This window comes from Nomascus leucogenys, chromosome 4 (assembly GCF_006542625.1).
Source record: "Nomascus leucogenys isolate Asia chromosome 4, Asia_NLE_v1, whole genome shotgun sequence".
NCBI lineage: Eukaryota > Metazoa > Chordata > Mammalia > Primates > Hylobatidae > Nomascus > Nomascus leucogenys.
Window position 1 is genome coordinate 9,263,233 of NC_044384.1, and position 23,707 is coordinate 9,286,939.

The 23,707-nt window shown below is 38.2% G+C and overlaps 1 non-coding gene across 1 annotated transcript; it reads left to right on the forward strand.

Annotated features, from left to right (window-relative positions):
* Window positions 1-1,738: 1,738 nt before the first annotated feature.
* Window positions 1,739-23,079, forward strand: LOC101175730. Its single transcript, XR_004029557.1, has 3 exons — window positions 1,739-2,083; window positions 10,285-10,462; window positions 22,911-23,079. It is a non-coding gene; the product is annotated as a Gilles de la Tourette syndrome chromosome region, candidate 1 (transcript).
* Window positions 23,080-23,707: the final 628 nt, after the last annotated feature.

A 23,707-nucleotide genomic window follows, 5' to 3' on the forward strand; every position in this document is an offset into this window, starting at 1 on the left:
AGCAAGCTATTAGTAAACAATTTGCAAGAGTCTGAGAAAATTTATAACTATAGAGTAGATAACACTTCAGTTTTAAACATAATCAGTGACTTATACTCAACTTGTTCTCAGAAATGTCATCTTATAAGTTGGTATAACTAACCCAGTTCAGAAACATGGAATATACAACTTACAGGAAAATGGTTAGGCATATTCAGCTTTTTGCACCCAACCATGCTCTACCCTCTTAACCACACTATGGGTACTATTTTCTGAGGCAGTCAAAATTGACTGCCACCCATTTTTCAAAATCTGTTCTATGACTGCAAGCTCTCAAAGACAGCAATGCAGAAAGGGTAGGAACTTGAGTCCTGCATATGGACTCTTTCATAAATCAATGTGATGAAGGACAATATAATCTCTTATCTTGCTGAAAATTAATGAGCAAGACCCATGTCATATTCATATTGTGCCCTACATAGTGTCTCACTCATAATAAACACAACAAATGCTTTACAAATGAAGAAGACGACTTCTATAAATCAGTGTGATCAAGACTGAAGTCTTCCCTGAATATTAGTCAGAAGGCCCACATTAGACAAATGCATTCTAGACCTAATTTGGGCCAGACATGTGCTCATTAGTGTATAATTCAGCTTCAGATCTGGGGAAGGGGAGGGAATTATTTTACTCAGATGTACTGAGCAAGAGGCTAAATCCAATCCGTACAGTACTCTCAGTCATTTGAAAACATAAAATCCAGGAAGGCAAGGCCAGCTTGCCTCTCCTTAACATCTGTTCACTCTCTCAGCTTCAGGGAACTTCAGGGAGCAGTTATACCAGGTACATCACAAATGTTTGACCTCTGTGAATGCCACCAGCATCCAATAAATAGCTCAATATAGAGACCTAGGAATCATCTAAGACTTCTCCACTGCCCCAGGTTACATATCCAACCTTTATCAATCTTATCCACTTTACTTCCCAAATATCTCTCATTTTTCTCTATTTCCATTATTCCCACAGTAGTCCAAGCTAAGGTCATCTTTCTCCAGTAACATGCCATCACTTGCTAACTGATCAAGCAATATCCACACTGCAAACCTCCTTCATATGATCTATTCTCCCCTGCATAACCAGAGTGGCCCTTTCAAAATTCAAATCCAGTGTCACTACCCTGATATGGTTTGCCTCTGTGTCCCCACCCAAATCTCATCTCAAATTGTAACCCCCACGTGTCGAGGAAGGGACCTGTAATCCCCAAATGTCAAGGGAAGGAGGTGACCGGATCATGGGAACAGTTTCCCCCATGCTGTTCTCATGACAGTGAGTGAGTTCTCATGAGATCTGATGGTTTATAAGTGTTTGACTGTTCCTCCTTCACAGGCTGTCTCCTGTCTGCCACCATTTAAGACATCCCTCCTTCCCCTTCTGACATGATTGTAAGTTTCCTGAGGCCTCACCAGCCATGAGGAAATGTGAGTCAACTAAATCTCTTTTCTTTATAAATGACCCAGTCTCAGGCAGTTCTTTACAGCAGTGTGAAAATGGACTAACACACTACCCCATCTCCATCCCACTGCCATCCTCCCTGAAGCCCTACAGTAGATTGCTGTTACTCTTAGAATCAAGACCAGACTGCTTTCGGGGTCTACACCAACTTCTGTGGTTTTGTGCCCAGCTAGTTTACATCACATGCCCCTCCTCTTCCTTTCTCCATCACATTTCACATTTGCCATTTACTTTTTTTTTTTTTTTTCATTTCAACCTTCCTTTGCTTTTACCCTATCATGCTCCCTCACCCCACAAAGCTTTTGTACATTCTGCATCTCCTTCCTGGAACATTCTACCTCCCTCTTCATCTAGGTCTCTGCCTGAGCTCAGGTTCCCTAAAAAGCCTGGTCTGAGGCAGTGACTAAAAAGGCTCCTATTTTGTGTAAGGACGTGTAAACTCATGGCAAGAAGGTGAGGAAAACAGCTACAGCGGGAAGGATGAGAAGCAATGCGAAGTGACATATACCATCCTGGCCACAGCTTCCCAAGTTGGGTCCTTTGCTGGGTGCATTCATGTGGCCATGAGGGACATCTCAGAGAGGCTGCAGAGGTAAGCAAGATCTCTTTCCTGAAATAGTTTGTTCATCAGAAAAAGGGAGAAGAGGAAATGAATCTTCCTAGCTCTTTCAAAGTCTTTTTTCCTCATTACTCAATTCCCTGAACAGGGGGTTAATTTAACACTCAGTTTCAGATTGTGACTTCCAGCCTCATTATTTGGGAAGCCAGGTTGCAAACCACAGCCAAACCTTGAAGTAATGGGGAAAACATTAAAAAAAAAGAAAAAAAAAACAAAAAAACACAGAGACTCGGGTACACAGCTGGTTAGATTGGCTGTAGGTGGCAGCCAAGGGGAGAGCCTGGCCTTCTGAGGAGCAGACTGGTCACCGTTAGGCAGGAGCATGGGTCAGTCAAGGCTATGGCCTAATTACAGGATACAGTGGAGCATTAAGTCAATGGCGATGCACTCTTAGAATGTGGCTACGCCCCTTGTAACCACTATGGTATTTACAACCATTCTAAGGACACAGAAAACTTGTTCATAGTACTAAGAAAAAATGGTATATAAAACTGTGTATAAAGTATGTTTCAATTATAATCTTTAATTCTGTTAGAATTCTTTTTTCCCAAGAGTATGCATTAACTTTACAGTTTTCTTAAAAAAAAAAAAAATTGGAAGAAAACAGTTTCTCAAGAAGAAGGGTCAACAGATTCCACAGTAATGACTCAGGAAAGTGCAAGCATTGCAGGGACCAGGAACACCCAGGCTGGCAAGAAGCCAAAGCAGGAGGGAGCGGGGAGGGGCGCGGCCCCGAAGCAATGTTAGGAGGCTCTGACCACTTTCTGAAGAACATTGTATCTCCAAGGCCTTCGCGTCTCTATCTGTAAATTTCAAACAAGATCCCGGTGTGTGATGTTCCCCTTCCTATGTCCATGTGTTCTCATTGTTCAATTCCCACCTAAGAGTGAGAACATGCAGTGTTTGGTTTTTTGTCCTTGCGATAGTTTGCTGAGAATGATGGTTTCCAGCTTCATCCATGTCCCTACAAAGGACATGAACTCATCCTTTTTTTTATGTAACTGTGGCTGCATAGTATTCCATGGTGTATATGTGCCACTTTTTCTTAATCCAGTCTATCATTGTTGGACATTTGGGTTGGTTCCAAGTCTTTGCTATTGTGAATAGTGCCGCAATGTTTTGGGGTGGGGGGAGGGAGGGATAGCATTAGGAGATATACCTAATGTTAAATGACGAGTTAATGGGTGCAGCACACCAACATGGCACATTTATACATATGTAACAAACCTGCACGTTGTGCACATGTACCCTAACACTTGAAGTATAATAAAAAAAAATTCATACAAGATCTTCATTTGGGTATAATGAAGAAAAAGTGAGGACATGCATCTGAAAGCTGACTCAGAAACTCTGACGCTCTTTCTACATTTCCTAACTGCTGCCAATGGAGAAATGTCCTATGTCACTTTTCCTCACAGAGACTATACAGCCTTTTACGAATTTATCTTTTTTTCTGAAACTTCTCTCTAACTTTATTTGACATTGCAGTACTAAATAATAGATGTGAAGCTTTTCACATCCGTACTGGAAAAAAATATGTTACAAAATAAAGTTGTATAATGCCTCCAGCTATCATTATAACTGAACAGCAGAGAATATTTCAAAATATTTTGAAAAAAGATTGTTATGAAAAATTCACACTTCAGGCCAGGTGCAGTGGCTCACACCTGTAATCCCAGTACTTTGGGTGGCCAAGGGGGGCAGATCACGAGGTCAGGAGATGGAGACCATCCTGGCTAACACAGTGAGATCCCATCTCTACTAAAAACAATACAAAAAATTAGCCGGGTGTGGTGGCAGGTGCCTGTAGTCCCAGCTACTTAGGAGGCTGAGGCAGGAGAATGGCGTGAACCTGCGAGGAGGAGTTTGCAGTGAGCCGAGATCTCACCACTGCACTCCAGCCTGGGCGACAGAGCGAGACTCTGTCTCAAAAATAAATAAATTAAAAAAAAAAAGAGGGCCGGGCGCGGTGGCTCACGCTTGTAATCCCAGCACTTTGGGAGGCCGAGGCAGGCGGATCACGAGGTCAGGAGATCGAGACCACGGTGAAACCCCGTCTCTACTAAAAATACAAAAAATTAGCCAGGCGTGGTGGCGGGCACCTGTAGTCCCAGCTACTCGGAGAGGCTGAGGCAGGAGAATGGCGTGAACCCGGGAGGCGGAGCTTGCAGTGAGCCGAGATTGCGCCACTGCACTCCAGCCTGGGCGACAGAGCGAGACTCCGTCTCAAGAAAAAAAAAAAAAGAAAGAAAGAAAAATTCGCATTTCAACAGTGGTTTTTCTTTTACTGTTGGGATGTTTCTTCACTTTCCAAATTTTCTACAACCAGCATAAATTTCTCATATTTCAAGAAGTATCTATTCTTCTAATGTCCATAATGAAATGACCTATCAATTTAAGATATATTTTTAAATGACGATGGGCAATACTAATAGCATGAGGTGGCTCGGGCATTCTCATAATATTAGAAAAAATATCCAGTCTATCTGGGAAACAGTTAAGTCTACTTGGGAAACAACTGGAAAAGTGCATATCACTTTTAAATGATTACATCCATTGCTGCAGGAAATTTTTTTATTTTTTGAAACAGACTCTCACTCTGTCGCCCAGGCTGGGGTGCAGTGGCACAATCTCAGCTCACTGCAACCTCCACGTCCTGGGTTCAAGCCATTCTCATGCCTCAGCCTCCCAAGTATCTGGGACTACAGGCGTGTGCCACCACGTCCAGCTGATTTTTAAGTAGAGACAGGGTTTTCCTGTGTTGGCCAGGGCTGGTCTCAAACTCCTGGCCTCAAGTAATCTGCCCACCTTGGCCTCCAAAAGTGCTGGGATTACAGGCGTGATGCCTGTATCCCAGGCTGGCCTGGTGCAGTAATATACCCCCAAAGAATAATTTTAAATGTTGGTAAAATTTCATGCACAGAGAAATGTGGACTACCATACTTTACATGATCTTGAAAAATAAAAAATATATAAAATGTCCCCAAATTGTATAATATAAATGATTACATGAATATATCTTTATTGTGACCATCATAAAGCCATTAGAAATTAAATTTATAGAAAAACTTTAACTTTTAATCATGAAAACGTTTAAATATATGCAAAATACAGAGAACAGTATAATAAATTCCATCATTTCCATCACGTAGATTCAACAATTATCAACGCTGTACCAAACTTACTTCATTCATACTCCTACTTACTTTGCCCCTCTCAAGTACATATTTTGAAGCAAAATCTTGACATATTATTACATCTATAAATTCCTCAGCATGTGTGCTTCCAAGATAAAAACTTTCAGAATACGACATTATTACACACAAACATTAATAATTCTTAACATAAAATATCTAGTCAACAATACAAATAATTTTTATTTTTCTCTATGACAGAGGAATTTTAATTCTTCTAATGACATGGGAAATGCATAGAAGGGGAAATGCAGGTACAAATCTGTATATACAACATTATTCAAATACACACAAACAAGTGTGGAAAGAGATTATGCACGGGCCTTCTACAATTGAATATCTCTCTCTTCAGCTGTCCACGAGCCCCCTTGTCTTCTCACATTTCTGATCTGTCACATGTCCTACCAGGAGCCCTACCCCTGTGAGTTTATAGGTTAGTAGGTGAACATGAGTGGGCACTCAGGGGGTGAACCAAGCCCATCTTCCAGGATGTGCCTTCCAGATGAGTTTTGTTCTCAAAATCATTGTACGTGTACTTTATGGAAAGATACATATGTAGATTTGGGGATTTCCAAAATCTTTGTAAAATTTTCTTCTCAAATGTCATAGACCTAGTGCAGCAAAATGTTTAATAAAGTTAATCTTCTGTTAAAGAGATAATGCTTTCCAATTTACATATCGAATGCTTATTTTTTCTTCTATTTAAAAAATTAGAGCCAACATATTATTGCCACACTAAATTGTGAATCAAATTAGCCAATGCTTGCCAGTTACCTACTATCATACCTGCAACACAGAGAACATACTAGAAACGGAGATAATTATGGGACCATGTTTTATGTTTATCCCTGAAGATTAAAAAAAGAATATATGGCACTAGCTTTCCATCTAAGAGAAACAGATTGAGTAAATTTTATTTATCTTCCCTACTTTACCACATATCTGAGCATTACTTTTTACACATATCAAACTATATGATCTCATGATAAGCCACATATAAATAACCTGTTTGTTTTTTTAACCAAGCCTTTGTACTCCTTGCCTATATTGTTTTGAGCTTAACCCTCCTAAATTCTCCATGTTTCTCAACTACTAAAGGGTATTATTTCACCATTCCATATAACATCCAAGAAGGAAATCTCTGATATTATATGTATTTTCAAAATTGAATTAAAGGCAAGTATAAGTAAAGAAAATTAGTAATGAGTGACTAGAAACCTTTTTAAGCCATAACCCAGGTTTCTACAACATGAACCTAAATGATAGATGTGTTGTCTGCAAATAATTATTTTAGATGAAGATATTCTAAAGACCTATATTTACATATATCTAGCTATAATATACACTATTAGTGAATGTAACATGAAAGACAACTTAGATTTTGAGCTTGAACTTTTTAAAAATCTATTATTGTAACAGAAGGAAGAAATCAAAGGTCGTGTCCCAGCCTTTGCTCTCACCGTATGAGAGAGCACTTCCCATGAGCCAGACTTCCCTTCAGCGCCTTATGACTCAATAGTGACTGTGAAGGACATCGCCATCTATTCAATATACTATATTTGGATCATGAAGCAAGTAGTGTATGCTGTCGAATATAATTCAGAAAATGCTAGTGGTTTGTAAATATTACTTTTTAAAATAGTACAAAATAAGTATATTCTTAACAGTGTTTGTCAAGAGGAAAAAGAAATTACCAGCCTGCTGTCTTTAGAAAGCATATGTGTCATAAATAATTTAATAAAAGACAGCTCTAAAGAGGGAGGTTTCACAATGACTCTCAATAGATGATGTGCTTATATATACAAATGTGGTGTGTGTGTATGTGTGTATATGTGTGCAAGCACGCGTGTGTGTTGTAGCAGGAGAGGAAAAGGGGTATTTAGCAGAATCATCTGGAGACATTTCAAAATATAGCTTCCTTCTTTCAATTAGGGCTTCATCTAACAAAGGTTTATCAAGTGTCCATCAGGTACAGACAGCTTTTAGTAAGTGTAACACCCCTATCCTTTAATATCACCCCTTCAACAAGACACATATTCGTGGATGTGTTGGCTCTGTCTCTGAGGTGAGAGATAGTGTATGCTGTGCTTAATCTGTTTACCTCTACAAAAGTCTTCCTTATCTTTAATTAAAGAATCTTCCATACAATGTCCAAGGAGGCAATCTATTATCACATCTATTTTCCATCTAGAAAATAAAAAAGTAAGACACCAAAAATTTGAGAAATTTCTCCAAGATTACACAGCTAGCCATTAGTAAAGGCAAGATTTGGGCTCCAAAGAGCAGATGAGAATGCATGCCATGGACAGGCAGATGACCCTGGGGGAGAGAGAAAAAGGAAGCCATCAGGACTGAGCCAAGCATGGCCAGTTCCTCCTTCTCACCAGTCAGGGAAGGGACATGGCTCCTTCTCCTGGAGGAATGTCCAGGATGAGGGGCAGAGGAAAGCGGAAGTCCCAAACACAAGTTCCTCCATAGGGAAACATGAGCCCATCTTTTAAGATTCTCCCTAACAGCAAATACTTGTTCTGAGAGGAAACAAGTGCCTGGATGAGCACTAGAGCAGTGTGAGAAGCAAGGTTCAGTTTGTGGATTCTTCTTGAAAGATGGAAGGCGTATTTTCTCTAGCCTCCCTGTTTAATCATGCCTTATTATGCCAAGTTTACATGATACTTAAGATAGAGAAAACTTTAGAAACCCAAGTTAACACACTTAGCACAGCCTATCTAAGGAAGAAAATTCAGTGTGTCCACATGGCTGAGCTCCCAACTCCTACCTATTGATTGTATACAGTGTACATATAATCTCTCCATCTCTCTCCTCACGCCAGTGCATAGCAAAACACTCTGGCTCTCTCCCATGGGACTCTCACAGCCATGTCAAGTTCATCCTCCTTCTCTCAAGACTGCTTTTAAAATCTCAGTGTGTGTGTTTGTGTGTATGTGTATGTTCTACTCTGTACACATCATTACCTCCTTCTTGTTTTCTTATTCCTAATTTCCTCTTTATTTTTTTTTTTTTTTTTTTGAGAGGGAGTCTCACTGTGTCACCCGGGCTGGAATGCAGTGGTGCAATCTCAGCTCACTGCAACCTCCACCTCCCAGGTTCAAGCGATTCTTCTGTCTCGGTCTCCCAAGTATCTGGGATTACAGATGCACGCCACCACACCCAGCTAATTTTTGTATTTTTAGTAGAGATGGGGTTTCGCCATGTTGGCCAGGCTGGTCTCCAACTCCTGGCCTCAAGTGATCCACCTGCCTCAGCCTCCCAAAGTGCTGAGATTACAGGTGTGAGCCACCATGCCCGGCCTCCTCTTTAAGTATTATCAGCATTTCCTACACCAAATTTCACACTACAAATCTGTTTTCTTCTCCTTAAAAAACATTCAAATAGGCCTATTCAGAGATTCAAAGAAAATTGAAATCTTCCACAATGGTTAACCAAACGGTTGTTATGACATATAAAAAGTATGGAGATTATCCATTGATTTTGCATAATATTCATGGCAGTTAGCTCAAGAATTCTGGAATTGGCTTCTCAATTACTTTCAGGCTAATATTGAAGTCTAAAAAGAAGAAAAAAACCTTAATAAATAAATTAATAGATTAATAAAAGTAAATAATAAATTAAAATTAAAATTTTATTTATTTAAAAAATAATAAAATAAAATTTAAAAATTAATTTAAAAATTAAAACCTTAATAAAAAGTTGTCCTCCAACTAAGAAAAAGCTCCAGGAGTCCCAATGACCCCAAACACTCACTCCCATTAAGGTAATCTCCATAAAGTGCACTGAATGAGTGACTTAAATGAAAAATAGTAATAATTCCACGATTACAAAATAATAGAGATTGTATGCAAATTTTTGTAGGCTCTTTTCCCCCATATTCCAGAGCTAAATTGAGCCTCTGTCTAAACCCTCTTGTTTTCCACCTCCCCTGAGACAATGTACAACGTCACAGCATGAATTCAGCAGGGTGCAAGACATCACATACAGAGATCATTGCTTCTGAAGGGTTTTCAGGTGCACAAAGACAGGCTGCAGGTGGTGCAGTAAAATTCAGAAATGCACTGGAGTATCATGCATCCTGATTCAACTATCACATCTGTATATACAAAAAAATGGGATCCTCGCAAAGCATAAATTGATTCATTTCTATGCTGATTCTGATTTTACCAATGGCCTGTGGGCATATGCAAATATTTTTAGCTAGGTCAGTATCACATGCATACACACCACACATGGCAGACAAAAACTGCCACCTACCAACCTTCTTTAAATAAACAAATTCAAACAAGTCAAAACCAAAGACTGTCAAGGAAAATAAATGTGTTGTTATAATTAGGTGATGCTTTCATAATTCCGTTCGGATATTTTCCACAAACTGTAAGTAGGTTAAATCCCCAAGTAAAATCTACATTCCTCCCAAATGTATGATTCACAGATGTAGCTGCAGCCTAAAGGAGAGGGCATCTTGCTGATGCAGCCAGTCCCCAGGAGGTCTGCATTCCACCCTGTGCCAGGTCTCCCTCCACAGCATTCCAAGAAATCCTCAGCTGACCTCAGAAAGAATCACATAGCATCCTTTCTGAGAAAATAATGAGCCAAACAATTAAATTAGAGGACAGCACATTTCTCTTCATTTCATTGCAATCTAAATGTGAATTATCAAGATGTCTAATAGATTAAAGCGCTCATGTTTGCATCCCTATGTTATCTCCATTGATTTTACTCTTGTCATTAGTATAATGCTTGCAGGACTGAGCCAAAACATCTGGAAAAAAGCACAAGATTAAGTATGGATCTCCTCTAAATTTTTGTTTACATCTCACAATTTTAAAAAAAAAAAAAGCACATTCATCAACACAAAATTTTGTAACTAAATATTACACAATAAATTAAATAGTAAACTTGGACTACTTTCAATTAGAACTATATTAATGCAACTCACAGTTCACAGTCCCCATTTTACTTTGTCAGATCAGAAAAACTCATCAAAATGGAGACCTGCAAATAAGAGGAGGAAGAGGGAGGAGAGAGAACACAGAAATCTTCCGAGTGGCTTCAGTGACAGGAGGGGAGGAGTCACCACCTGCCATTTGCATGTAAGTGTTTTTGTTCCTCTCATTAGTACTCCTATTTATGCATGTGTGTGCAGGTATGTATTAGCTATGATAGAATTTAATTTTCTATATATAATCAACACATCCCACAAAAGGTTTGAAATAGGTGCCATTCACATTGAAAAATGCACATAAGTCACTCCTAAAAGTTGAGAACTTTCTAAACACACAAAAAAGGGTACCTAGTTGCAGAAGTTGCCCAGAATGTGGTCACCAATGATTGGACAGTAAGAATCAAAGTAACTCAGGAAAGAGGGTTTATTTCTAGCCACAGTGGTCCAGAAGGCATAAGAGAGAAAAGGGGGCTGAGAGGACCCTGACGTGATGTTAAGATAGGTGAAGAAACGTGTAAAAAGAAGACAAATGACAAATAGTTGAAAGACAGGAAAAAAAAATACATGATTGAAACATTTCAATGTGGTCACCATTATTTTCACTGCTTCTACTACTATTTATATTATTTATGTAGATTAAGGACCTGTGTTGGAACACATTCAAGGCAAAATCTTAAAGCAACAAATGGAAACGTTAGTGTGATTGCAGCAAATGGTTTGTGAAAGGAGCACTAATCAAAAATAAGGCTAAAAATAAAAACTGGACCCAAACTTTGGAGACTTGGAAATCCAAAATAATAATGTGTTTAGATTTTAACCTATAGGTAACAGGAGTCATTAAAGGGTTTTATGCTGTAACCTATGTAAAAGAGGTGTTTCTGAAGTATTCAACTGGTAGTGAGTAAGGAGGAATAAAACTGGGAAAAGGAGGCAACTTCAATCAAATAAATGAGGTGTATTCATTCCAATGCAAGACAAATAAAATTTTTATGAAATTCTCTACTTCGGTTTTGAAAAAGACAAATGGATGTTGACAAATCAAGGCATAAAACAAAGTCTGAGGCATCAGGGTCAGAAATATGTCTGTGGTATTTCTTTTAGTCAAACAGTTCAGAGGCAGGGCCCTGTTCAATAATTAAACACTTGTTCTCAATGCACTCTATTGTGTCACTCCAGAATATCCAGGAAGCAAAAAAAGATGATTGTAGGTCACTCGATTTCAACTGGAAGAGAATTTTGACCAATGAAGTAAGCACACAAGTAATTTCTCCCAAAATATTGCAGAGTAGCTGGAGTCAGTGCTGTGAGTGCAGCCAAGAGCAGTGAGGGGCACACTCTGTGGTGGCAGGCGCTTTGTCCTGCATGCTGCTGCACATTAGGATTCCGAATCACACACTTGGGAGGGAGCTGACACCTTATCCTGAGACGACAACACCAGCATGGCCAAGGTCTCTCTTGCATGGCTGTGACCCAGAAGGGACAACTGGTCAGGCACAAAGCTGAGATTTCTGCTAGGGTCAGTCAGACCAGGAAACACTGTCTTATTCCATGCTGCTCAGGGCCTCAAAGAGCCTCATGCTTACCCAGCTCTGCCTAACACCTCCCATTCTCCAAAATGATCTGGCAACACTCCCACTAATATCCCTGCCATGGCATCATCCCCACTTCCATCTGACTATATCCCTTCAGGTATTAGAAAGGAAACAACCTATTTATTTTTAATTAATTGTGAAAAAAACGTAATTTATTTATGCCATCATCTCATTACATGAAGGACTTGAGCCAGATTTCAGAGATAAGTATAAGAAAATGGGATAATAAATAAGTCAGAAATTTGAAGAAAAAAGATGAAGGAAGGAAAATAAGATGATAGAAATAAAAGTCATAAAAAGATGATATTATAAGATAAAGTATATGTTGAAAATCCACAGAGTAGGGCTCGTTGGAAGAGACTGGATATTAAAGCTTCAGAAACAAGTAAATATGAGATTGGTTGATAAGTCTATCGACCTGTATTCACTGCAGGTCATTGGAAGAACTGAACTGAAAGTAAAACATAAGTCAGTAAAATGCCCAGAATAGAAAGAGATAAGTAGTTAAGATAAATGAGAAAAACTAAGCAGAGCCTGCTATCGTGATTGTTGAGAAAGAGGAATCACGATGTCCTGCATTCTCGTGGGGACAGGGACCCAGCAGAAACAGCTCTGCCACAATTCACAAAGCAGGTAGGATGAAGTGGAATTTGAAATTTTACCAAGATGTCTATGGCTACCTTGTCCAGGTCACAGGCTGGGGAATTAAAGTCTAAAATTTTGCAAATTTCTCTCTGAGTCTCTTGGCAACCAAAACAAAGAGGAAAATCATGAAACTGTAGGAGCGTTTCACAAACTGGTATCTGCTTAATGCTGTTCTGCCAGATCATAATTGAAATGCCCACCTACCACACACATGATGTAAGAAATATTGGCAAATTCAGGATTTAACTAAAGTTAATGTTTGTTTCTTCTCAACTGTTCAACCACACATAGCTGTTAATGTGATGATTACCATATAAAGGAGCCAGAAGGCTTTTTCCTTGTGCCACTTACCAGTCTGCTTAGAAAAAGACTGCAGAAGCAGGGCGCGGTGGCTCACGCTTGTAATCCCAGCACTTTGGGAGGCCGAGGCGGGTGGATCACGAGGTCAGGAGATCGAGACCACGGTGAAACCCCGTCTCTAATAAAAAATACAAAAAATTATCTGGGCGTGGTGGTGGACGCCCGTAGTCCCAGCTACTTGGAGAGGCTGAGGCAGGAGAATGGCGTGAACCCGGGAGGCGGAGCTTGCAGTGAGCCGAGATTGCGCCACTGCACTGCAGCCTGGGCGACAGAGCAAGACTCCGTCTCAAAAAAAAAAAGAAAAAGACTGCAGAACACAGTCTGGGGAGTAATGACTCAAAAAAATTAATGATGGAAAACCCTCAAAAAATTGTGTGTAGAAGAAATATACCTCAACAAAATAAAAGTTATATATGACAGATCCACCACAGCTAGTATCATACTGGATGGTGGAAAACCGAAAACTTTTTCTCTAGTATCTGGAACATGACAAGGATGCCCACTTTCACCACTGTTATTCAACATAATACTAGAAATCCTAGCTAGAGTAATCAGACAAGAGAAAGAAATAAAGTGCATCCAAACTGGAAAGGAAGAAGTCAAATTATCCTTATTTGCAGATGATATAACCTTGTATTTGGAAAAACCTAAAGACTCCACCAAAAACCTATTAGAATTTATTCACAAATTCAGTAAAGTTGCAGTATACAAAGTCAACATACAAAAATCAGTAACATTTCTCTGTGCCAACAGTGAACAATATGAAAAAGAAATCAAGAAAGTAATCCCATTTATGATAGCTACAAATAAAATACCTAGGCATAAATTTAACCAAATAGGTGAAAGAGCTCTGCAATGAAAACTATAAAACATTAATGCAAGAAGCTGAAAAGGACACACAAATATATAGAAAGATATTCCATGTTCATGGATTGGAAGAATCAATATTGTTAAAATATCCATACTATCCCAAAAATCTACAGATTAAATGCAATTCCTATCAAAATACCAATGATATTCTTCACAGAAATAGGAAAACTATCTTAAAATTTATATGGAACCCCAGAAGACCCAGAATAGCCAAAGCCAACCTGAGCAAAAAGAACGACACTGGAGAAATCACATTACCTGACTTCAAATTATACTACAGAGTTATGATAACCAAAATAGCATGGTACTGGTATAAAAACAGACACATATATCAATAGAACAAAATAGACAACCTAGCAGGAAATCCATACCTTTACAATGAGCTCATTTTTGACCAGGGTGCCAAGAATATACATTGGGGAAAGAGTCTCTCCAATAAATAGTGCTAAGAAAATTGGATATTCATATGCAGAAGAATGAAACTAGATCCCTATCTCTATCCATATACAAAAATCAAATCAAAATCCATTAAATACTTAAATCTAAGACCTCAAACTATGAAACTACTACAAGAAAACACTGGGGAAACTCTCCAGGATTGGTCTGGACAAAGATTTCTTGAGTAATACCCCACAAGCATAAGCAACCAAAGCAAAAATGAACAAATAGGATCACATCAAGTTAAAAAGCTTCTACAGTAGCAAATGAAATAATCGACAAAGTGAAGAGACAACCCAAAGTATAGGAGAAAAATATTTGCAAACTATTCATCTGACAAGGAATTAATAACCAGAATATATGAGGAGCTCAAATAACCCAACAGGAAAAAATTCAATAATCCAATTTAAAAATGGACCAAATAACTGAATACACATTTCTCAAAAGACATACAAATGGAAAACAGGTATATGAAAAGGCACTCAATATCAATGATCACCAGAGAAATGCAAATCAAAACTACAATGGGATATCATTGCAACCCACTTAAAATGGCTTTTATTCAAAACACAGTAAATAACCAATGCTGGCGAGGATGTAGAGAAAAGGGAATCCTTGTACCCTGCTGATGGTAATATAAATTAGTACAAGTACCTGAAAAAACTAAAAATAGAACTACTATATGGGCCAGTAAATCCACTGCTAGGTATATACCCAAAAGAAAAGAAATCAGTAAATCTGAAAGATATCTGCCCTCCCATGTTTAATGCAGCACTATTCCCAATAGCCAACATTTGGAATCAACCTAAGTATCTATCAGTGAATGAATGGATCAAGAAAATGTGGTACATATTCACAATGGAGTACGATTCAGCCATTAAAAAAAAAATGAGATCCTGTCATTTGCAGCCACATAGATGGAACTGGAGGTCATTATGTTAAATGAAATAAGTTGGGCACAGAAAGACAAACTGCATGTTCTCACTCATTTGTGGGAGCTAAAAATTAAAACAATTGAACTCATGGAGATAGAAAGTAGAATAATGGTTAACAGAGGCTGGGAAGGGTGATGCGGATGGGAGCGGGAAAGTGGGGATGGTTAATGGGTACAAAAATATGATAGAATGATTAAAATCTAGTATTTGATAGCACAACAGGGTCTATAGTCAATAATAATTTTTTGTACATTTTTAAATAACTAAATGTGCATAATTGGAATGTTTGTAACACAAAGACATGATAAATGCTTTTGGTGATATATACCCCATTTGCCTCGATATGAATATTATATATTGGATGCCTGTATTAAAATATCTCATGTAGGCCAAGCCTGGTGACTAACTTCTGTAATCCTAGCACTTTGTGAGGCCGAGGCAAGAGGATCACTTGAGGCTAGGAGTTTGAGACCAGTCTGGGCAACATGGCAAGACCCTCATCTCTACAATTTTTTTTTAATTAACCAGGCATAGTGTCTGTAGTCCCAGCTACTTGAGAGGCTGAGGCAGAAGGATTCTTTGAGCCTAAAAGGTCACTATCCTGCTGTGAGCCAGGATAGTGCCACTGCACTTCAGCTGGGTGACAGAGTGAGACCTTGTCAATAAATATATATAATGTTTATATATATTAATATAATATTAATATATATTATATAATGTATCCCATAAATATGTACACCTACTATATACCCATAAAAATTAAAAATTAAAATTAAAAAAGATGAACGGCCAAAAGAAAAAAAATGTTCAGGAAAAGTTTAGTTTTCCTTAGGTATCAAGAATTAGGAAACACAGCATTCTTTCATAAAAAGAACTGGGCAACATATTTTCATAGGGAATACGTTCCAAGTCCCTCAGTGAATGACTAAAACTTTAGATAACACTGAACTCTTTACATACTACATTTTTTTTCAATACAATAAACAAGACAGCTACTAAGTGACTAACAGGGGGAGGTAATATCTACGGTGTGGATACACTGAACAAAAGGATGACTCATGTCCCATGTGGGATGGAACAGGACAGCATATTTCACCACACTACCCAAAATCAACAGGGAATTTTAAAATGTATTATTTCTGGAATTTTCTATTTAATATTGTTGGACCTTAGTTGGCCTCAGGAAGCTGAAACCACAAAATGTGAAAGTGCAGATAACAAGGGAGGACTACATTTATGCTAGGAATCCCCATGAAGGTCTCACTGTGTATATGAAGCACAAAATCCACAACCTGTGCCCTACAAAAAGAAGTCCTAATAGCATTTCTCTGACAACATCCCTTGACATGGTCACATGCATGACACTGAAGAAAATATGTACATGTAGTTAAAAAAAAAAAAAAAAAACAGGATGGGTGCAGTGGCTCATGCCTGTAATCTCAGCACATTGGGGAGGCCAAGGAGGGTGGATCCCCAGAGGTCAGGAGTTCGAGACCAGCTTGGCCAACATGGTGAAATCCCATCTCTACTAAAAATAAAAAAATTAGCTGGGCGTGGTGGTGGGCACCTGTAATCCCAGCTACTGGGGAGGCTGAGGCATGAGAACTGCTTGAACTCGGGAGGCAGAAGTTGCAGTGAGCCGAGATGGTGCTACCACACTCCAGCTGGGGGATAGAGTGAGACTCTTGTCTCAAAAAAGTAAATAAATAAATAAAATAAAAACAAACAAACAGGCCAAAACTATTGTCTGATTCTCGAAATATGTGGTTTTCTAGTGGTCTGACTTGATCCCAGAGTTCTAAAATTTAGAACAATAAGAAGAATAGATTATCACATGCACTTCAAGTAATCTTGAAGAAATGTTCTAACCTGATAGCTAAGCTAAGATATCCTACAGCTAAGAGTTAAAGCTCTTTGGAAAGCATTTGAAGATAATCTACACCATTAATTAAAGACAGATTGATTTATTTTGTGCACAAACAAAAAGACTAGGATTTTAATCCCTTAATAAAAGTTATGGATTTATGCTTTAATAGAAAGCTCTGAAACTCGTCCATCAGGTAGGTAAAGGAAAGGTTGGCAGAAAAGGTCAAGTATCTCAACAGCAATATCAGATCCACTCAAACCAAAGGTCTCAAAGTTTTGCATTATAAAGCTTATAAGTAAGTATTTTATACTACAGAATTTTTAAAGCAGGTGTTATAAAATGCCCATTTAAACCATTTAACACTTCTTTCCAGATTGCAGTCAAAGGACATCTAATTTTAATGAAGGTAACTTCTTGGTGTACCTCCAAGATACATTGAATACAAAATGTAATCCCAAGTAACTAAATGAGTTAACCTGCTACATAGGATTTTAGTGATAAGCCAATTATATTTAGAGAATGCCTGCCAAAAAATAATGACTAGATTTTCAGAAAAATTGATCTTGAGCCATTCTTACTGATGCAACTTTGAGAGCAGGGCCACATGCCTACTGCGGAATGGCCAGTTTTTGAGAGTCACACCTTGTTGTCAGCACCAGAAGAGTCTCCCTTTTTATTCTCATGTCAATAAAGCATCCAGCATTCAGAACAGTGTCATGTCATTGAGAAATAAGATTAAAATAGAACCCTAAAATGGTTCTATTTGCCCCTCTTAAAATTGTTCTTATCAAAGAGAGTGTTCTTACTCAGCTACACATGTGTGAGGGCTTCTATCTGAGCCTAAAGAGCTGACCAGGGCCCAGAGTGGCAGCTGTTATGAGCTCTTATACCCAAGCTCACTCTTCCCTGGTGCAGAGTCAAAGACTTACCTACCATCTGCAAGGAACAGTCCTATCTGTCTTACATTATCCTCACACTTTGTGCATTGTATAGTGTCAATATTGCTGTCCCTACTTAACAGGAAGCCCAGGCTAAGCTGGAGCCAATGGTTAGAATCAAGTCCACATGAGCTCCCTGCCTACCTCGGTAGAGATGATCGTGAAACTATGCCCACGCCTCCCAGCATCACATGAGATGGAGGAGCACCTGTCACTTCTTCTGAGTGAGCATAACCAATTTCCCCATTCTGCTGCAACTGTCAGAGTCTTTAGGCCTCATTCTATGATTCAGGGCCCCTGCAATTATTATACCAGGAATCAAAGAGTGACAAGAAAAATAATCAAAAATATATTTTGTTTTTTAACAAAATAAGAATAAAATTATGTAGCAAAAGACAACATACAATGATGTTAGCACTCAGAAATGGGTTTTTTTGCAAGTTGATACTCTGAAATATGTCCTGAGGCTTGTCTTAGGTAAGTTCTACATACTGGTCTCTGGCCAAGTTGCTGTGAATCATTGCAGGAGACATTGAGGTCTCGGTTCTAATCTTCCTATACTCCTCTGTAAAAGCAGCCTATCACACAGTGCTCTTGGGTTCTTTGAGCTTCTGAAACAAGTGAAAAGAGACACTGTTGTACTGATACTCTCTAGGGAGTGAATTGCCACCCCCAACATACTATCTTCCTTCTTATTCATCAATGCCTTCTGTACAAAATAAGCCAATGATAAACCCACATGTGTTGAGCTCCTGTCAAACTCAAAGTGCTCTGCCAAGGAGGAAGGATAAGCCATTCATCCCACACTCAGGAAGCTAAAAGGCAAAGCTGGGGTAATACATTATATGTATATAAATATTTACATATTATTACGTATGCAATATATAATTATATATATTTAAAATATATTATAAACATATTTTATAATATATGAAACATATTTTTAATATAGAAATATATAATTATATATTTTATAATGTATATATATTATATATTATGTAATATATATGTTATTACCCCATATACATGATCTATAAACATATAGGTTTTGGATTCAGCCTTGGGCTTAAATCTAGGCTTCATCACTTGCTGCCTTGGTCACTTTGCTTAACCTTAAAGTATGGAAGGTGATCAGCAGAGTGTTTGGCCCAAAGTAATTCCTTAAGAAACTGTAATTATTATCTATAATATATCCAGAAAGTGAGGGGACTTTGAGGATCATTGCTGGCCTAATATACATCAGTAACTATTGTAGACGCATATTTTATACATTGACTCCTTGGTAAGTCTACTTAGGCTGTAGGGGGGTGTGTGTATGTGTAGTCATCCCTTGGAATGTGGCAAAATTCCCATAACTTGTAAATATTATAGCAGCACTGGGTTCAAACCCTGACTCTATCTGGCCCAAAGCCAAATACCACCACAGAACACCGGTGCTACAGTCTGAAGCTACCCTGTGCAGTATGGGAGCCACTAGCCAATACGGCTATTTAAATTTAAATTCAAATTAGTTGAATTAAAAATCAAGCTCCTCAGATGCACTGGCCACACGTCCAAGGCTCAAAAGCCACACATGGCTTATGGCCACAGTGTTGGATAATAGAGATATTAGAACATTGCTATCAGCACCAAAAATTCTACTGGGAAGCACCAATCTAGATAAAAGGATGAACACAATAAACATTTTTCACTGGCCAGAAAAATGATGGTGTCTGTTAAGTTAAAGCAACGATAGAATGAAGGAAGTGATCATTCTGTATCCCTGAGTGGGCTGTGATAGTCATAATGAGCATAATTAAATAAAACTCTCACCTTCACCTTTAGGTCTCTATTATGCAGGAGTTAGGAAGCAACTAAGTTCCTAGAAGTTGCTATTATCTGTCTGGTTAATATGCTTTCATCAAGCTCAGAGAAGCATTCTGTTAATATCAGTTTGTCTCCATTTCTTCAGCAAACTGTTACCAGTGAAATAAAATTGTGTGGAACAGTCAAACAAGGTGTTAGGGATGTCTCTGTGTATGCATGCCAGTATCAACTCCTTTGCAAGTTTATTTAAGCTGTTAGCTCTTTTCTTCAGTGCTCAGTTAGATACTTGTTTGTGATTTTTCTACTTAAAACAATAGTAGAAATGACCAAGTGTTTGAATTAGCCTCCTTTTCAAGAGTTCAGTTTAGCCAGGTTTTTTAAAAAATTACTTGTAGAATAGAACTTTCGTTTCATTTTTATTCATTTGCTTAATCAATAAATATTTGGAAAAAAAGAAATATTTGCTTATCAGCTGCTCTGTATCTATCTGCTGCTGGGCTGGATGCTAAGGATGCAAAAATTAACCAAAATAAACTGGGCCCCTAATGCCACGGCATTTAGAGTTTTCGGTCTTCTCTCACCATAGAATATTTAAATTTTACTACAAAAGATAAAAAATAATGTATAGGAAATAATTTGACTTACATAACTTAGCAAATAATGACACATCCCAAGTATGACAAACTAATCTCCACTGGAATAGAAATTCTTGTTCACCATTGTCTCTTTCCTCTTCCTTACTATGCCTCTGTCTTATACTATAAGCCCTGTAAATATTACACTTATTCTCAGAGAAAATCCAGATATAAAGTTCTTAATTTTTTTTCACAGATGAGAAGAAAGAAGTACAAAAAAAGAAACCCCACAATTGTTGTTTCAAATTTATACACTATGTAGAGATCCTAGAAATAGAAATCCTGCCTGGCAAAGAAAACCAGAACTGGACAGAGGTTAAGGTTAAAGTTGTGAACACAGATTCTATTCAGGAACAATTGCAAAGGAGAAAGAAAACCAGCTTCAATTCAAATATAGCATGGACAAGTGGGGATTTATAGTCAAGAGGAGGATGAAGTCAGTGGATGGAAAATTACTGAGAGGAAACATCAGATGTAATGGGAATTCTGGCTAAACCGACTTCATGGGATTCTTGGTGAAGGTGGGCCAGGATGATCACATACCACAGGTTATGGGGATAAAGAATTTGATTGTAAAACTACATTCAGCTCTTTGAAAGTCTGCTTTCTATGTCACTACATTTAAATTATAAATGCAAGTGAGTTGTTGCCAATGCAGCATCCTAAAGCTGAGTTAAGTAGCCACAAAGACTCTACAAGTAAAAATCCTTTCATTTTATCAAATTCGGCCAAGAAGAATAATTTAAAAGGTGAGCCTACAAAAGCCAATGTGATTGAACATCGTTTCATGGTGTATGCAGTCAATCTGCGTCCTTCTTATGGCCTGAAGACAAGTGGCCATGAGCAGTGAACATTTTTGACTGGAGTCTAAGAACCCATATTGTTTCTAAATGCAATCCAATGGAAAATTCCACTGGGAAAGAAAATCACAAGTCAACCTAAACCAGTAAGGTAATATTAAAAGAACAGAGAATGGACAATAACAGTAACTTCATTTTTACTAACACTTATCTCTATCATGAAAAAGCAAATTGTCTTAGTATTGTCTGAAAAACTTGGAAAACTAAGAACATGCTAAGCAAGAACTAGTCCTGTTAAGAACATTCAGAACAGAAGCTGCCAATCTTAATAGCAACTGTTCTTTCCAAAAACTATATATTCAACTTTCTGTGTATTTTGACTTTGGTTAGAAGAGGTAAGAAAATAAGAAGATGACTACCTATTTAAATATGAAATAAAATAATGCAACAATTGTGCATTTCTTTCTAGGTCCTCACACCATCACTTCAAATGCTGCCATCTAAAAGGAGAACATTTTGGTATAGGAAGAAGATTGATTTGTAAAGATCAGGATGTGGTTTGCAAGAGATATAGGTTCTACATTCGTTTTTCTATGTGAAAAATACAACAGTTATGTTGCATTGACTACAGAAGGCAAGACAACTAAAAGAGACCCACCAGATTTCTCTTCATGGGTCTAATTTTACCCTCAATTTTTCCTTTTCTAAATATGAAACAAATTTTTGTCTTCTTCCTTTAAACACTCTTGGTCATACATCAGTGGTTTCCAAGTCAATACTTTGCCTCCTTAATTTCAAATTCATCAAGTTTTAAATTGATTTTGAAAACTTTTTTCCAGCAAATCAATGTTTTAAACTCTTTCTGGCCAATTAACTTTGTTTGCTCCCAAATAGTACTTACTAGGGTAGGCCTTCTTATTCATCTAATCATCCTGTCATCATAAAATTCTACTATTATTTTCTAACAGTTGAGACAATGCATATTCCTTCCCTCAAAGAATTCACAATTGACCCTAAGAGGCAAATGATACATACATATTATGGTAAATTACACATTCACCAAAGACTTTTTTTTTTTTTTTTTTTTTGAGACGGAGTCTCGCTCTGTCGCCCAGGCTGGAGTTCAGTGGCGCGATCTCAGCTCATCGCAGGCTCCGCCTCCCGGGGTTCACGCCATTCTCCTGCCTCAGCCTCCCGCGTAGCTGGGACAACAGGCACCCACCACCTCGCCCGGCCAATTTTTTGTATTTTTAGTAGAGACGGGGTTTCACCATGTTAGCCAGGATGGTATCGATCTCCTGACCTCGTGATCTACCCGCCTCAGCCTCCCAAAGTGCTGGGATTACAGACTTGAGCCACCACGCCCGGCCCACCAAAGACTTTTTAAGAATGGTCTTTACTGGACAGCCGAAGTAATCAAAAAAAGTCTATTTTTAGAAAAAGTGCACTTAATTGGGTTCTAAACAAAGGAAAGACTAGAGAGGGAAGACATTCTATACAAAATAAAAAGAGAAATGATAACTGTTGGGAACAAAAGCAGAAATGACATGCACACGTTATATTTCAGAAGGCAGTGACAAGCCAATTTGGCTATAGGGAAAGGTTTTCAAAACTTTCTTAATCACTGAGTTTTACTGGCCTTCTTTCTAGAATGTTCAGGACTGGCAATAACTTCCCCTCAGTGATATAAGTACATTCATGTAAAAGAAAATTATTAGACCCAGAGAAAATGTTGTTTCTAAACAATTATTTCTGTATTTCAGGATCTTCAAAATCCAGGTAAGAAACACAGTGAGGAACTCATCTACCGCAAGCTTTGCCCCATCCGTCAGTACCAATGAAGAGAGACAAATCAGGATAGAAAGACATCACTACTATCTCTATTGTCAGTGACATTATGGACTAATGAATAAAAATAACTGCTTTACACAGTATTCTACAGTGTTCTACAGCGACTTCATATACTCCTTTCATTCTTGCAATGACCCAAATTTAAGTGTTGTGTTTAAACCTAAGTTAGGCACACGTTAATATTGCTACTTTACTAATGAAAAAAACGTGAGGTTAAGTGATTTATCCTTGGTCGCCTTCCTGTCAATGACAGAGGCACACTTTTTATTTTTATTTTTTTATTTTTATTTTTACTTTTTTATTATACTTTAAGTTCTAGGGTACATGTGCACGACGTGCAGGTTTGTTGCATATACGTATATATGTGCCATGTTGCTGTGCTGCACCCATTAACTCATCATTTAACATTAGGTATATCTCCTAATGCTATCCCTCCCCACTCCCCCCACCCCACAACATGCCCTGGTGTGTGATGTTCCCCTTCCTGTGTCCAAGTGTTCTCATTGTTCAATTCCCACCTATGAGTGAGAACATGAGGTGTTTGGTTTTTTGTCCTTGCGTTAGTTTGCTCAGAATGATGATTGCCAGCTTCATCCATGTCCCTACAAAGGACATGAACTCACCCTTTTTTGTGGCTGCATAGTATTCCATGGTGTATATGTGCCACATTTGCTTAATCCAGTCTATCATTGATGGACATTTGGGTTGG